We start from the raw sequence: 18,746 nt of genomic DNA, 5'->3' as shown, positions 1-18,746 counted from the left end.
TTGTAATTGTGATGCTTTGACTCTACATTAGAACTTTAAATTGGGCTATACCGCCCGTGGGCCGACACGGCCCTCGTAGCACACGGGCTGTGTTGGGTATGTATGACACGAAGGTATGGGCTATGCCAGGTTTGAGTTTTTAGGCCCATGGCTAGAATAGAATAGCATTAGTTCAGCATAGTTCATATATATTTAATTTTAATATTATATATAATATATATTTTTTTATTTTCAATTTTATTATACTATTTTATTTTAATTATATTTAATTTTTTAATTTCATTTTATTATTGCATATATAAATAGTATATATCAAAATTCATATAAAATAAAATTTTAAGATATTTTCCAATTTTTTGTCTATTATGTTAATTTATATTAAAATTTTCACTATTTTTTTTTCATTTTTTCTTTTAAATATACCTCTCATGGCTTGGCCTGGCCTGACCTATAACACAACACACACAACATGGGACCATGCCGGGCCGGACCTCTGAAGCTTCAGGCTGGCATTGACCCGATTTACACCTCTCTCCATAGAGCTCATCCCACACATGACCCACAGCACATCTCAGTATGCATTGGAAACATCTTTCATAATTGTCATGGGTATATGCATGGGTGTTGTGGGGCACATGTGGGGCGTGCTCTATGGAGAGCCAATGCCAATTCAATGAAACATAAAGCAAGTTAAATAACTCTTCAAGAGTCGTCTTGTGCCTTTCCAATTTTAATGAGTTATCATGATGATAGGGTTCAGAAGGAAATCAACCTCAATTACGAACAAATCTGTATATGATCAAGAGATGTTGCACATCTTGCACCAAAGCATGAAGGGTTCGTTTGGTTCATGGGAATAGAAGTCTGGAATCAGTTTGGTTGGGCAGAATTAGAATCTGGTTTTTATTCCTAGTGGAATGACATTCCTCCATTTGAGGGAATGGCCATTCTATCCCGCCCCCCCCCCCCCCCCCCCCAATTGGGAATGAGAATCCCATTCTAACCAATTCCAATTTGAATTTTAGTTTCTATTTGAACCAAACAGGTAAAGGAAATAAGCCATTCAAATTCAATTCCAAGGAATTTTGATTCCAATTCTGAATTCCATGCAAACAAAATGGACCATAAGATTGTTGTTCCGAGACTACATACATTCTATCAAAGGTTTCATACTTAAACAGCAGTTTAAGGAGTTGTTCAGGTTCAATTTGGAAAGAGTACAAATACATACAAAATAATACAAAATATGAGGTTTTAAACTTTACATATTTGTATTTATACTCCTTCAAAACTAAGTATTATGCTCAGTTTGGAAAAAGTACAAATGCAAATATGTACAGTGCAAATACATACAAAATAACAAAATTTAAAGTTTTACACTCTATATATTTATATTTGTACTCCTTCAAAACTGAGCCTTAAGAACGAAAGGGTTACAGCAGAATATGAATCTACTAGAAGAGAGAGGTCATCTGAACTAACCGAAAAGTGAAGCACAAGCACCCCTCACGAAAGTCATTCATGGTGCATTGGTTTCATTTTAAGCAATGTGCTGAATTTAAAAGGTTGTTTTTTTGAAAATAAATACATCGAGATATTTCATATTTGTACTTTAAGGGCCTGTTCGTTATTTGGGTTTTGAGAGGGGAAAAATTGGTAATGGATTTTGGTTCCCATTGGCCAAGATATCTATATTCTTTTTTTCAGATTTATGTGAGGTCAATGGAATTACTAGCATTTGTGTGAGACAAAATTACCCCCTTTAATAGTCACTACAAAAAGACGTCTTTTGCTGACGTTTTATTCTAAAATGTAACCAATTTACGACATTATGAATAAATGTCACAGGAAGTCAAACTTTGGCATAAATGTGTATATATATATATATATTGCAACATTTATTTTATGTTTTTTACGACGTTTAAATAAACGTCATAAAAAATCCCTTCCTGCCATTCCCCGGTTTCCGCACCAAAAAATGTTTCCCGACATTTATGCTAAATGTTGTTGAAATCACTTTTTGACAACGTTTAATTTAATTTTTAATGACGTTTATGTGAAACATCGTCATATATTTCTCCCGCAAACACACATTATGTTGAGAACGCATTCTTTTGACGACGTTAGACATAAACGTCTTAAAAATGAGAGAGAAACATCACCAAAACTTCTCTTTTATTTATTGGTTTTAAATTTTAAGTTTTTATCAATTATTTTTAGAACTAATTAATTATAAAGTTAACTTATAATTAAGTTAAAAATAATTATAAAAATATATTTTATTGTGATAATTTTATTTTTATTTTACAATCGTAATTAATATGTTTTTATTAATTTATTCATTAATTTTATCCATGTTATAATTTATTATAATTAGAATATTTGTACACTAATTTTATTTGTTTAACTAATAAATAAGGTTAAAGTTGGATGCCTACGGTTGTCAATGGGTCAGGTTGGATCCGATGGACCCAAACTAATTGGGTCAGTTATGATTCCAGGATCTAGAATTGATGGGTCAGTTTCAGTTCTCGACATAATGTCCCAATTCTTATTGGTTCGTGATATAGGTCAAACTTGACCCGAGCTATTAGGGTGTTCATTGTTTGGTTCAAACCACAAATCCGAACCAAATCAAACTGAATTTGCGGTTTGGTTTGGTCTGCACTTGAAAATAGTTTGGTTTGGTTTCATATTTTTCTAAATTGCGATTTGCGATTTCGGTTTGGTTTTTTAGATTTTGTAAACCAAACTAAACCGTAAACCTCAACCTGAACATACATACATACATATATAATATAATATATCTAAATCAAATGTATAAAATTTTAAATATATAATAAAATATTTTATTAATTTCTAGGGGTGCTATTTGGGCGTTCTAATTGGGTTAAACCCAATAGAATAAAAGAATGGTCTAAAGTTTCCAAACTGTATTGGAAATTGCTAGGGGTGCTCATGATTCAGTTTCCAAACCGTGGGCCTTTTTTTTTTCAAACCAACCAGTTGTACCAATTTTTGGAAAACCAATAACCGAAATCAAATCGAAGTCAATTGATTAACCAGTCGATCGGTTTGGTTAACTATTGATTTAGTTAATCAGCTTTTTCGATTTTTCAATTTTCATACTATTATGTAGATTAAATAATATATTATAAATAATAAATAATATATATAATATACATAAATATATATATAAATATATGTATACTGGTCAATTTGGTTAACCGCTAGTTTTTTTTTTTTTATTGGTTAACTGAAACTGAACCGCTACCTTTGGTTTTTCCAAAATATTGAAATGATAGGTTTGGTTAATCAAAATTTTTCGTTCAATTTCATCAATTCGGTTTGACTTTTGTGCTCACCCTAGAAACCACACCAAATCGAACCTGATCCAGACTCGACCCGTTGACAACCCTATGGACGCCTACCTTACTTAGGCCCAAACCCGAAAACCAACGCCTACCTTGCTTTAAAATTAGTAACCTTGCCACTTACCCACCACATTTAAGTATATATGATATAATTTGTAAAGTATATTATATAACCTATAGTATATAAATATATGTCCTATCATCATGGTTTGACCTTGAATTGAAACTCTTATCCATGAACCTTTCCCTTTTCCAATTCTGCATGGTCTAGTTTACTAAACATTGGTAATAATAATATATCAATATATACAAGTAGAATAATCTTATTAGAGGATGTATCACTACTAAACAGAGTGATCAACACAAACTATCACAATCCAAACCATTGTATTACATTGTTGGACCAACCAAGCTAGGCTTATGGTGATTGTTCTAACCATTAAATTGACCTTTTTAGTCCACATACCTTCCCAACCCCCCAAGCAACAAATTTAGGAGGTTACTTTATATATACTTTCTCTTGAAGATCACCATGGAGGAAAGTATTCTTTATATATCAAACTAGAATAAAGGCCAATCATAATGGGTAGCCAAGGAGGTGACACGTATAAAGCCCATCTTATTAGCAATAAGGGAAAATGTATTAGTTAGCCAACTCCATATGTCTAAGTGTTCTCTTTTACTTCAATTCATAACTTGTACTTTTCCACACTTCCATCCAAGTGATTCTTAACTTTGTAAACCCATCAACAATCAATAGCTTTCTTCCCAAGAGGGAGAGGAGTAAGATTCCGTGTATGATTAGAATAAAGAACATGAAATTTCTCATCCATTGTTTGCTTACAATTTGGGGAGACACGGGTTTCCTAAATAGAGCTAGGAATAGAAATTAGACAAGAGATACAAACTGAACCTATGATAAGAAGCAAATAAATGAGTAGATGAGATGAAATAGGATGGTGAGTACAAGAACATTTATCCTTTTAAAGTGCTAGGTAAATTTAAATCAGATGGATTTGATGATGGTGCAACCGATGGTGAGTACAAGAACATTTGTGAACACTATTAGAGAAACATCTATAATAGGAATAGAAAGACAAAGTGGATGAGGATGAGATTCAATTAAGCAAATGTCTATTCTTCCATTCAACCACACCATTTTGTTGTGTCGCGTGGGAACAAGAAGAATGGCAAATTATATTACTAGATTTAAAAAATAATTGAAAGGGTCTTTGAAAATATTCTATTGCATTTTCAAAATGAAACATTTTTATGGGAGCTCCAAATTGATTTTAACTTTAGCATAAAAAGAGAAAGAATATCAAACAAATTTGAATAGATTTTCATTAAATAAATCCATAACATTCTGGAGTAACCATAACCATCAATAGATGTAACAAAAATATTTAAAACTATTTATGACTCAATACAATTTGGACCACAAACATTAGAGTGGACAATAACAAAAGGACCTGTCACTCTTTTATTTTCTCTTGAAACAAAAGACACTCGACTGTGCTTACCAAGTTGACACGATTAACATTGTAACTCGGTAATGCTAAACTAAGAACTAATTTCTTGGAAGTAGGAGAAAAAGACAAATGACCCAATTGACGATGCCACTGCAGAGGAGAAAGTGGCATACAGAGTGCTTTCTATTTCTACAAATCACCACCATTCAAATAAAACAATCCTTCGGCCTAATACTTGCCACGTACCAATCATCTTTTCCATCTTTAAGATCCTAAAACACACAATAATAAGGGAAGAATGAGATAGAGCAAGTAAGAGTTTTAATAAATTTTTTTAACAGATAAGAGACTAAAAAGAAATTTAGGTACATATAACACTAAAGGTAAAAATAGAATAGAATTAAGGGAAACTTCACTTGTACCAAAGATAGGAGGAGTAATACCATCAACTAAAACAATAGTTTGAGAAGTAAAGGGCGGGGATAAAGAAACAAAATGATATAGACTCCATTATATGATTCGAGGCTCCAAAATATATAACCCAAGATTTAGAAGAAAATGATAAATAAATTATACTTGATTTTACAAGGATAGAAGTGTTATTGGAAGTAGAAGAGGATAGATGAAGTTCATCAAACTCCTCACTAGCCACTCAACACGCTAGACGGTCTCAACAACATTTACAGGCTTTAATTAATTCATAAAACCATAAATTTCAAGCTTAATGTCAATGAGAAAAACCAACAATTCAAGGAACTAACCTATACCATCTAGAAACAACCACTCTTAGAATCACCATCAAATAGAGGGATTCTAAAAGAACTAGGAATGGCAACGGAACAGGGTGGAGTCAGGTTTTACATATCCCATCCCCAACCTTGAACATCTGTACCCCACCCCATACACTGGTGGGGCTGGAAATCCCAGCCCCATCCCTATCCTCGCGGAGAATAGGGATCCCTGAATTTGCCCCTCCCTACTATGACCATTGCTAGCTTAGCCATGGTATATCATTCACATTGTGGAATAGATTTCTCCTTATCCTGCTTTCATTCAGATTTTGGGTTGGACTTAAACTAGTTATTTCTCAATTTGAATTCAGAAAAATAGATGACATTTGCAATACCAATATCCTAATAACATTAATTTAAAGCCATTAAAATTTAGAAATAATTACACTACATCAATAAAAATTTAAAATTAATTGATAAAAAATTAAAATTCATAGACAAATAATTTGCATAAAAATATTGTTTGGATTGGACTTTAACTTGTTCAAACCAATTTAGTCTTAATTTGAAATTGGAAAAATAGATACCGTTTGCTTTTCGTAGTCTTAAAAATCCTAATTTCAGTATTTTAGATCCATTAAATTAGAAGTAATTACACTAATGGAATTTTAAAATTAACTAATAAAAATTTAAATTTCATAGACAAGTAACTCACTCCATTAAATTAGAAGTCTTAATTAAAATTACACTAAAAGTGTAATGGATTGAAACCTTTTTTAAAGGTTGTGGTCACAAAGGATAGAAACTTGTGACCAAGTATTTTTCTTCTGTAAATTCATCATCCCCAATTAGAACAGTCTTGGGTTTCCTTGAAACCTGCCCCAGACATGGTCAATGGTCAAAAACCCCACCCTGATTGGGGCAAGACAATGCAGGACCCGAATGGGGGTAGGTCAGATTACCATCTCTAAATAGAATACCAACTAGGGATGGCAATTTTTCCTATAAAACAGGGCCCCACCCCAAATAGGGCGGGTTTTCCCCAATCTTAAACGGGGATGGAGAAAATATTTTTACCCCAAACTAGGGTTGGGGCACGGGATGAGGTTTTGCATATAATTCCCCAAATCCACTCCCATCTTGATGGTAAATTAATAAAACATTCCTAGATTTAATAATGATTTTTAATATATCTCTAAGTTTTTCCAAAAATATTAAAATCCTAGGATCCCACAATTCCATTTCTAAAATACCCCTAAATTGTCATAATTCAATTCCTAGAATGCCCCCCAAATTCCCATAATCTTATTTGTAAAATATCCACCAATTATATTATTTTTAGGTGGTTACCTTGGGGCAGGGAAAATTCGGGAATACCCCCCCCTAAACCCACCCTACCACTAGGAATGGGGCAGGGACGGGGCAAAGCATCATGACTACAGCCTACAGGGTGGGGACAAGGAGGGGGTGTTTGCCTCGAACCCGCCCCGTTGCCATTCCTAATACCAACCACTCAAAAAACACTACAAATGAAGGCATGGGAGCCTCCCCTTCAAAGGACAGTAATCATTTTATGTCCTTTTTGCTTCCTTTGAAGTATTGAAGTCCGGATCTGTTCCTCTTAGAACGCTCCTCATACTGACCTTATAATATGTATCATCCGCACATCAGGAACACCTCTTGTACTTGTATATTATTATTCATTGAAGATGTTCCCAATACATGGTGGGATGTGGTTCTGAGATTGATGTGAGGAGCAGATCCCAATAGGAAGTATTGAAAGGATTCTTTATATAGATAGAACTGTACAGCATGTAGGACTGATCAGGTCTGTCAATGATGTTATGATTCCATGTGAATAGACTTGAAACCAGCCTTAGATAATAGGAAAAATAAGTGTTTAGAGAGCGATTGTAGAACAGAAGAAGACGATGATAAAGAAAAAGAAAGGAAGAGATATTAGAGAGAAAACTGGGGCTGAATAGCAAAGAAATGGAACTATCATTGATCTCAACTGCTGCCCTATTTATTTATTATTATAATGAGAAGTACAAAGACAAAATTACCCCTTTTTAGTAATAAAAGAGAAGAATTACATTTGTATTCCAATTACATTAATCTATATCTATACTACTATAAAAAGTGTGAATATCACCATAGTTTCTGAAACTTTTTAGAATAAAATAACCCTCCTTTAAATTTGTTCAGTCTATATTATGAGTGCAGAAATTATAATTTGGATATTACATTTTAGTGCATTTCATTCCCTCATAATTCCCATGTCAAGGCATTAACTCTCACTCTTTATCACTGAATCCTATGCTTAAGGTATTTTTATCTACCGTCATTATATTTCATTAATTAAATCCATGAACACTGATATTAATAGTATAAAACTTATATTTTTAAAATTAATTAAAAACTAAACTGATTTTTCTAAGTGGCAAGTAAGTAGTTCTACCATGTGGGTCAAATACGTGAATCCACGATGCCATAATAAATACTAAAGTTTTTAAAAACAGATAAAAATACATAAATAGAAAAATTAGAAAATTTAAGCATATTTATAATATTATATATTTTTCATATTAAAGAAAAATAGGTGTGATAAATAAAAAGTATTTTTATTAATGATGAAAATGATATCAAAATTTAAAACTAATCCATAAATAAAACCATTTTTCCTCCATAGGTGGGGTATCAATGGTTCACCTATTCAGACCATTAGATCAAATATTTTATAAAATTAAAAATAGAAAAATTACATAAAATATAAAATTTTAGACACATCTCTAATGTTATGTAGTCATCATATTAAAGAAAACGAGTGCAACAAATAAGAATTATTTTTATTGATATTGGAAATGGAATGCAAAATTTTAAATTGTCTCAAAAAGGAAAATGTTTTTTATTCGGGGAATGGTTCAAGAATTCAACAGTCCTGGTTAAGCCATGATGTCACAATTAAATAAAAAATGAAAAATAAATAGAAAGACTAAAAACTATAAAAATATAACATATTATAGAAAAAATTAAAAAAAAATCTAGACACATCACAATTATTATTGTTATTACATTTATTATTATTTAAAATTGTCAAACAACACACATGCATATTTACTATTGTAAAGAATAAGAATAAATATAATTCTAACAGGTCTAAGGCCTGTTTACCCTTTGAGATAGGTCAAGCCCCAAAAATAACAGCTTTAGCATATCGGTCACCTATCATACTTATCGGCTAATACGGACTATACATTACAAAATTTTGATCCTTTTTAATAAATTAACTTTCTATTACTCCACGTGTTTGCTATAACCTTGAAGAACCATTCACACCCAATTTATAATATTTTATTAGTATTTATTAACAATACGACAATAACAAAAGGATAAGAAAAAAGTTAGTCAAAGAACAAGTAAGTGAGACACAAATAAAGATTAAATTAATAAGTAAAACCTGGAACCCTGAAAGGCTTTAAAGTAAGAATTGATTAAAAATTAATAAGAATGTACTCTCAGCAGATGCCAACAGAAAACCTTTATAGATGAAGACCTCAAGAATCTACAACCACCTAAACCAAACAAAAAGTACACTATTTACTTTATAAGCTTTACAAACCACCGCAAAGACAAACAACATTCCCAAATAAAACAAAAGAAAAATATATTTATAGAAACGAGTCATCAAAAGATTGAAATCTTATCACCAATTAGGAAATTTATTAGATATCTCTGGTAAAAAGTTGACCCAACCCAACCTTAAAAAACAGGGTTAGGATCTCATATTTAGCTACTTGAATTTGAGAATGACCCGATCTAATTGGGTTGGGTCATGAGTTAATCTGCGGACCCGATTATCAGGTCTAATTATGACTATTTATGTATTGCTAGAAGTTTTCACTCTTTAATTTTTACTATTTAGTCTTTACTCTTTATTGTTTACTTTTTGAATTGTTAAATGTTCAAGTTTTTTTATTTTATATTTGAAATTTTAAGGTTAATTCTTTTAATTTTTGGCATTTTTCATGTATTCTTTTTATTTTTTAAATTTCAGTTATTTTTTGAAAAGACTCGAATTGACCCATGGGAGAACCCTAACCTGAACATTTAGGTTAAGGGCCTAGCATTTGACAACCCAACCCAATTGCCAGGTCTAATCTCATCATTGATCATCACCACAGGCTGTTAGGCCTGTTCATGGGCCTGGCCCAGGCTTTGCCTTTGTAGTTTGTATTAATAGAATACATTCAAATCTAAGTCTGAATCTGACCCGATTATCAAGCCTAGATTTGAGTTTGAACACAACCTTCATATAAAACCTGAAGCCTGGCCTAGAAATTGGATAAAAAGGTCTTTTTATTTAATAAAAAATTTGAATTATTTATTTATATTAAATGATTTCAAAGCCCAACAACATTGAAACATCTCATCAGGGTTTGAGAAAAGAGAAAGAGTTAAGAAGGCTGAGCTCCACATGACTTTTATGAGAAAGCACACACCTGTTCGAAAAAAATCGGGCCCAGTGTTTTGAGTCCGAACCCAAACCCAAAACCTTGGGTTTAAAATCACATCCAAGCCCAATAGAAAAAATGGGTTAAGCTGAGATAAGCCAGTCTATTGAGCTATGTTTCATGAACGGTTCTAATCTTAATCATGAGCACACTACATTAACAATCTAAAATTTATAGCATCGAGTTTGGATCTTTTAACCACAACACATTGCTGTTCACATTCATCTGCATGGAAACATCTGTTGTGCTTTATATAGCCGATATGGCGATATTCGTAATGAACGGATAGATAAACGTGGCCAGCAATATGTTGTGAATTTGTGATCAATATATTGAATCACAAATTCAAACTTCAAAGGATTTAAAAAAAAAAAAAAAACAACTTTGGGAACTGTTCGGGGTGGATGGTGTACCAGTTACTAAGAGGAGCGCTGACCCTTACACGTCAAACTTTCCTCGAAACTCTTCGATGGGTACGTGGCCGACCCTATTCCAGCCTCAAGAATCAAATTCTCACCGCTTGAGATAATTCCGGTGATAGACCACCACGTGAAGAAAGCCCTAACTCGTATCCCGTCAAGGTTGGCGATTCTTCTGTGGATAAGTTTCCCCGTTATCTTCTTCGAGTATGCAGTTTCATAATTGTCCGGAGGGATCAAAACCTTACACGAATCGCCGAGATTTACAGAGAAATCACCGGAGGTCCGGTTGAGGGTGTAAGCTACGACGTTTGTTGGGAGCAACCCAGTTGGGAAACCGTTCTTCCTGAGCTCCTCGTGTACAGAAGATGACACGGAGTTGGGGTTTTCAGAGGCATTTGCAGAAGAAAGGAGGAAAAATAAGACAAGAGAGAAGATGAAGATGGAGTCTCTTGCCATCTTTCAAGTTTTGATCTGTTTTGGACTTCTTTTGACTGAAAATGTGATCTTATTTATAGAGTAGGATTAGCTGTGAACGTGATGACTGGACTGTGAAGTTGGCGTAACCTATGACAATGCTCCACATCAGTCATAATTGCTGAGTGAGAGTGAGTGGTTGTGGCCATATGCATTTAATGACTTCCGTGAGGCGCTATCATTGGTTCCCTATCCCACCACACAGCTAAATCCAATCTTGATTTTAAACATGTTTGTTTGTTTGTTTGAGAGTCCGGATCTGCTCCTCACATAAGCATTCCTGGTGGCAATTTTTCCCGACGGGTACCCGGGTGCCCCGACCCGACGGGGACAGGGATGACGGGTACTTTGGTGGGGTCGGGGTTGGGGACGGGGATGGGGAATGCAATCCCTACCCCAACCCGACCCTGATTAATAAATATAGAATTATATATAATATAATATATAATATCATTTATTATTTATATATTATTTTTTATTCATTTATTTTTAAAGATTAAAACTTAAAAAACACAAACTCGACAGTCGACAAACAGAGAACTTTGAAGTGAATTGTGAACCCTAGTCTTCTTCCTTCGTTTTCGTCACCGATTCACCGACTGCTGTCGTTGTTGCCACTTGCTCGTTAGACATCGGACGTCTTTCGCCACTGTAGTTCTTCTTTTGGGTACGACAACATGGAGTTGAAGAAGGAGAAGCTCGTGAGGTAATTAGGGTTTCTGCTTTCTTCTCTTTCTTAATTTCATGTGAGGTCGGTGTGAGAGCACTCTGTGAGGAACATATCCCAATTCTTTGCTTAATGATTATAAATTATAGATTTTTTTAACACATGGAATTATGGTCTAATCCCATTGTTAGGGAAACTTTGGCTGCCCAACATAGGGAAGGAATTCTTGCCCGTAGTCTCACAACACACTACCCCGTGAATTAGGAACATCTCTTCCTATATAATACTATTTAGGAGGATGAGATATTCTCCATGTGTGACCGTGATGTTATGTGAATAAATATGAATAAAATTCTCATAAACAAAAAATCCCGAATTGGTGCAAGTTACCTGCTAACAAAACAAGTGCCAACACCCTACCAACTTGATTTTTGCACCGTACATCTCGTTATAAAACTGGGCCCATCATGTAAATAGGACCGGTCATGTATAAGTTGTACAGTGTCAGATATTGTTGAGGGGGGTGTTGGAACTTGTTATGTTGACAGAACTGCTGTGAGAGAACCAACGCATTTAAATCCGATCTGACAGAGCACATCCAACGCACCTAATTGGACCAATTCAGCAAAATCTAATTCTGAACTGATTATCGAACATTTAAATCCGATCTAAAAATCCATTTGGATTTGAAGGCTTCATTATAAATTTTGTATAAATTACAACTCCCTTTTATTGATATAATTCACTTTAAAATAACTCAGTCATATAGAACAAATCCCATTCAATATCATTTGCAATTTAAATTGCAATTGTGAACAAATTCTATTCAATATCATTTGTAATATAAATTGCAATTGTGTTTTCCCATTTCTTATATTTGAACCATCTTATTAATGTTTTTTCTCTAATTTTGATAGAGTCAATGTGTAATGGTTGGTTATTTGTACTCTCCTAGAATTTCATCCACTTCACAGCCTTAAAGATGCTATTTGAATTTGTCGTTTTAAGGGAGAAATTCTTAGGATCGGGTATTTATAACGAAAAATGATCCTCATAAAATCATTATCGGCATACTTAAAAATTACGGGCTACCTAGCGTTTGTTTGGCATCGTTGCCGTTCCTCCATAAAACGCATGTCAGAAAAACGGTGCTCCAGGAAATGAGTGTTTATTTAAAACCGTTTTTTCCATAAAAAACAGTGCTCCAAGCCACGCCTTGAAAATCGGGAAGGCATGGCTTGGAGCAACACCAAAGTTGACGTTTCTTGGAGCTGCAGCTTGTTGCTGCCAACAAGGATGTGAGATGACAGTGATGTCGCACTGGATAATAGGTACCAGTGCTAAAAAAGTTTCCCGAAGCATTAGTACCAAAACATAAAAAGTTGATGTTGCTCCAGGAAATGTCCTACCTAGCAGTAATGATTCCAAAAAAAAAAAAACATTGTTTTCTCAAAAAACGGTACATCCAACCCACACATCAACAACACTACAACATCGATGAAAAATTAAGGGTGGATTCGAGCCAAGTCAAGCTGAATATTTGGCTATTCGAGCTTGGCTCACTGAAATTGTGTTAGGCTCAAATTCGATTCGAATTAGAGACTTGAGCCGGAGCTTAGCTCGATTCAAAGCTCACAAGTTCGAGCTTGATTGCAAGTCTACAAGCCAAGTTTTTTTTTCTAAAAATTAAAAATTATATATATAAATATTTTTTATTTTACATACAAAAAAGTAAGAATTATAAAAATTATTTACTATTATACAAAAAAATATATTATATATATAATTAAAATTATTATATATATATATTTATATGTATACGTATGTATGTATGTATGTATATATGTATTAGACCTGTTCATGGGCCGGGGTTCGGGCCTGACTTTATACTATGTTTGGCTCGGGCTTCGGGCCGGGCCCATTGAAATTTTGGCAAAAGCCAAGCCCGAGCCCGACCCATGAATAGGTCTAGTATATATATATATGTATAAAATAAAAATTATTTATTTATTATACTAGGCTCACGAGCTTCACGAGTCGAGTTTCATTAGGATCGAGCTCGGCTCGATTAACAAATGAGTGTATATATTAGTCTCGGGCTCAATTTGAAGCTCGTTTTAAATTGAACCGAGCTCAAATAACTCATGAAAAACTCGAGTCGTGGCCACCCCTAATGAAAAGAGATAACCCATAAAAGACGACTTGAGTTTTCCTTTCGTAAAAGAAAAAAAGCATTTTTAATTAAAAAGAAATAAAAAAAAAACCCTTTGACGTCCCCTTAATTCTATCTGTTAGGTGAGTTCTCATGGCAGAAAGTTGTGCACTCTGCCCGGCAGGAAGTGTGCAGTCAAAGTTTTCCACCACTACCCACGGAGTTCAAAACTGCTGCCAATATTGTCCCCGTGGCATGTAACCAACATGCAGCTACAGTGGCCCGTTGGGAGCATTGAGTTGGTGGCATTGTCTCTACCCATGGAAACATCTCCCGTGAAAGATAGGGGAGATGTTTCCAATGTGTAATGGGACAGTGTTGGAAACGTTGTATTGATCCAATTGAAATTTTGAAAACGCTAGACATAACTGGATCTTGTGATCATAATTCATAACTGTCTAAAATGTAATCTTTTTTTTTTTATCGTAGTTTGTATTGAGATCAGCTTCGGTAAGTGCAAACTCCGTTCGAACAGCCTTTACAACTTTGCGTTGAATACATCTCCGTTCTTTTGTATTTTATTTCATGTGGAGATATTCCTAATAAAAGGATATAAAAACTGTTCAAATGGAGCCTGCACTAACTGAATCCGGTTTCATTTGTATTGAACATTGATGCTGATCTTGTGGTTGACATATAGGAATATAGGAATATTGGATATAATCCCAACACACGGTTCCAACAAACCAGTGCAGCTGTGCATTAGGCACATCTCAGTGAAAGACAAAGGAGATAGTCTCTAGTCTCTACTACAACTTGTTAGGAGCAGATCCGAAGTCTCATCATGTTCAGCCCATAATTAATAATCATATATGGATTGCATGGAATAGGAATACGACGGAGCCCTACGCCAGTATATATCACGGTGGAGGCTGGAGGCTTCTAATTGTAATAATGGAAATTATTAAATAAACAACCCAATGTTTAGAGTCATTTTAAGTAGAACTGTCACTAATTATTTATTTTTTTGGTACAAGCACTAGGCCCCGTTTGATTTCAATTTCTTAACTCTTAATGCCGAAGAGCATAAGAGCAACCGTAATTACAAGCTAGTACCATAATTACTATTTTTTGTTTTTCAATCTTGAGGGCTCCACATATAATAATTGATAATAAATTATTATTATTTTTATTATGGTCATTATTAGAGCACCCCTATAATTATATGGATGTACTTAAACCAATCTTATAGTTTTTCTTTTACTAAAATACCCCTTATAGTTTGTAACCTATTTACTTCATTGACATTTCATTAAGAAATGTTTGTTTTGCCATATGAAAATAGTAACATGACTATCTATACTGAGTGGAAAATGTTCACAGACATAATTGGAATTACTTTTAATAAGTTTTATTAATTATTTAATACTAATATCTAAATATGTATTTTTTGAATCTTAATAAATTTTTCTTTTAAATATTTAATACTAATTATTGAATTATTTTCTAATAATAGTAATACTAATTATTATTATTTAATTACCTATAGAATTATTTTATTATTTTATTACTAATTATTTTCTTAAAATTATTAGTTAAGTATTTATTACAATATTTACGTAATTATTTATTTTAAAAATATAATAATGATTTATTAAATATCTAATAATATCATTAATTATGTATGAACTTATTTATAATTAATATTTTATTAAATAAATAAGTATTATATTAAGTATATATAATCTTTTATCAATCCCACTGTTTATTAATTATTTTATACTCATTTAATAAATTGCTAATTAGTTTATTAAATAGTTAAATAAACTTTTTCATATCCAAGGTTAAAATAGTCAATTTTCATTTTCCAGAGCTCAACATTCAGATTTCATAATAACATTCTCTACATTGAAATATATACCAACACCAAGAAAAGTCCACCAACTCTAGTGAACCTCTAAAAATTATTACAGTTTTAGAAGCATTTAGATGTTAGACTTTAATGCAAACAAACAAGGCTTGCATGGCAAACCTGCACTGACCTAAACATATTGAGCTAGGATTGGGTACAAGTTGTGATGACCCCATGCCTAAACCCAAATCATCGCCATTGCAGCATTGAAATATTTGTAGATACTAGTGATGATGCATGATCTGGAAGCTCCTACCTGGATCAAACTGCAAAACAGGGATCAGAGAGACCAAGGTGGATGACCCGGTGAGGTTGCTCTGATGCTTAAGTTAGTATTTTAGTTGTAGTTGCGAGCTAAAAGCTTGAATGCTAGAGAGGTTGAATGTAAATAATTGCCCGTACCTAGGCCCTGGAGGGGTTTATGCCCTTATGTAGCTGAGCTGTCGTGGGTCTCACAAAAACGGTCCCGGGATCTTCGACCTAAGTAGATGAGATCCGTTTCCACTTCAATCCCTGGGCCCCGAATTGGCTTAGGTGCCGAAGTGCCTCTATGTCGAGGTGGCTTTGTGCCAAGGTGACCGAACTCCCGAGCTCTGAAAACTGCTGACTAGGCTTCTCTTGTTGAGTTATCACCCTACTGGCAAATCGCGTCCACGTGACCTTTACTTACTAGGTCGTGCCAAATTACCCCTCATCAATTACCCCCCACTCCTTGTGCCAGGGGTCCTAACCCGGTGCAGGGAGTTCATGACGAGCCCAGGTGGATTTGGCACGAAGTCTAGGTGGTACGGAGGGCGGACCTTTGGTTGGACCTGTTCGACTGTTTGGCTCAACCAGGAAGTGGCCCAGATCACGTATCAGGCATGCATGGATGTCAAGTCGATTATAAATTCTGTGGACGTCAAAACACGCACTCAACTGATTTTAACCTCGGGTAGTGTGCAACTGGTTTTCCTAGGGGCCATTGGATCGCGAAGATCTCAACCGTTGATCTCCAGATATATTGGCTATAAATAGGGCTTGAAGGGCCCATTTTTTTTGCCACAAACTGTGAATCCAAAGTCCTTGAGGTTGCGTTCAAGTATCCCAACTCGGTGTCAACTATTCCCGGGTCCGAGGTTGTCTTGCTTACTTCGGTCTTCTTTTGGTGAGTTTGTCTTCCTTTGCTTTCGATTTCATTATCCTTTTAGATGGGAGCAGTGAGTCCGTTGGGGCCGAAGTGGGCACCTCGGCACAGACCGTGGAGCCTTATCCTACCGAAGTGGGCACTTCGGCACAGGATGTGGGCTCCAATCTGTTCGAGGCGGACTCACCTCGGGGAGAGTGAGAAGCCTTTGGCAAGTCAGCCTCCACCTCACACTGAGGTCGCTTGTCGGACAACTTCGGTCCATCTACAATGACAGCGAACAGGCTCCTATCTTTAGTAGCCTGGTACAAACTCCCAAATGACTTAGTATATAGTATTCCCCTAGGCAACTTTCCTTGGGATCACGGTCAAGACGAGATTGTGGTCTTCGACGAGCAGCTCGTAATCGGGCTACGTCTTCTACTGCACCCTTCCATAGTCAAACTCATTAAGTTCTTTGACATTGCCATAGACCAGGTACATTTGAACTGCATCCGTAACATCGTAGGTACCATTTCCCTTTTCCACGATTACAACTGACCTTTAGACCTCGACATCTTCTCTTCGATCCTTTCCATCAAGAAGAACTCGGCCTGTGTTCTACCCGAGCATAGGCGAAGTTATTATATGTCTTCTCGCCCCGAGTACAAGCTGTTGCATGAGCTCCCAAACAAAGTCCCGGCTTGGAAGAGACGCTACTTCGTGGTCCATAACACCGAGGGATGGCCTTTCCCGAGTCACTAGAGGGCAACCATCCTGAACCCCGGCGTCAGATTGGACCCAAAGACACGGGAGGAGGTCCGATATTGGGTGAAGCTCAGCCTGAAGTTCGAAAAATTTGTAGCCGAGGAGAAGCTCGTACAAGCCAGTCTAAGTCCTCCTGGTAGGTCGCCAACTGTTGTACTTTTTTTCTTTGTTTGTTTTACTTTGATGTTGCATCTAACTTGGTCCGTCACTTGTTGCAGTTGCCATGGATGACATCCCTGCCGACGAGCTCTTCAGGAGCATGCAAAAGGGGAAGAAGAAGAAGAGGGCCTCCAAGAAGGCTCGCCTCCACACCGAGACCACCACCTCCGACATCGGCGACTCCGTCCCCGAGCACCCACCAGTTGCCGAACAGCCTTCCGTGATTGACTTGGTTGAGGAGGACCAAGGCAAGGCTACTCTACCTAGCGTGCCCGAGGAGACCACATCTTCTGAGCCTCAGCCCGTGTAGGCGATCATCACTCCGTCGGGTAGCGATGCTTCTACTCGGAGCATTTTGACTCCGAAGTTCGACCTTCTCAAAAGGAAGGATGCGGTGTTCGCTCGTTGGGCTGACATACCAGTCGCTCAGCTCAGGGCCAGAGCGGCCACACACTGCATGGTGGTACGCACTAAACCTTCAGGTTGCTTTATACTTAGATTTTCTTCTTACTTATACTTGTTTTCTTCTTTTGGTAGGTGAAAGCCTTAGCCTATTAGTCTGAGGTGAACTTAAAGTGAGCCCTCGAAGCCGAGGAGTCCTCCCAAAGTGACCACTCCGAGCTCAACTTAACTCGCAACGAGATCAACCAGCTGAAGAACGATGCGTGAGCCAAGAAGGAGCTATTGACTCTGCTAATGGTGGAGAAGAAGGAGTTCAAAGTGAAGAAGAAGCAGCTAGAGGAGCGCAAGGTGGCTTTGAAGAGAGAGAACGAGAACCTCGAGGCACTGGTGAAGGAGTGGACAGAAATTCTGCTCTAGGCGACGGAGGATGCCAACGCCAAGGCTGTCGAGGAATGCAAGTGTTCGGCGGAATATTGCGAGATGCTGGTCGAGGTTGGGACAACGGACTTCCGCAAGGGATTCAAGCTTAGTAGGTGGTTGACCCGACGTGAATTTCCCCACTTCAACCTCAGTGACATCACAACGTTCAAGATC

The 18,746-nt window shown here is 35.9% G+C and overlaps 1 long non-coding RNA gene across 1 annotated transcript; it reads right to left on the bottom strand.

Moving 5' to 3' along the window:
• Positions 1–4,695: 4,695 nt before the first annotated feature.
• Positions 4,696–10,998, bottom strand: LOC104595244 (uncharacterized). The gene is made up of 2 exons (XR_734850.3): positions 10,505–10,998; positions 4,696–5,118 (listed from the first exon to the last, which is right to left on the bottom strand). It is a non-coding gene; the product is annotated as an uncharacterized LOC104595244 (long non-coding RNA).
• Between the last annotated feature and the right edge of the window lie 7,748 nt (positions 10,999–18,746).

This window comes from Nelumbo nucifera, chromosome 2 (genome assembly GCF_055504915.1).
Source record: "Nelumbo nucifera cultivar China Antique chromosome 2, China Antique-T2T, whole genome shotgun sequence".
NCBI lineage: Eukaryota > Viridiplantae > Streptophyta > Magnoliopsida > Proteales > Nelumbonaceae > Nelumbo > Nelumbo nucifera.
This window is presented reverse-complemented; position numbering and strand designations above follow the sequence as displayed.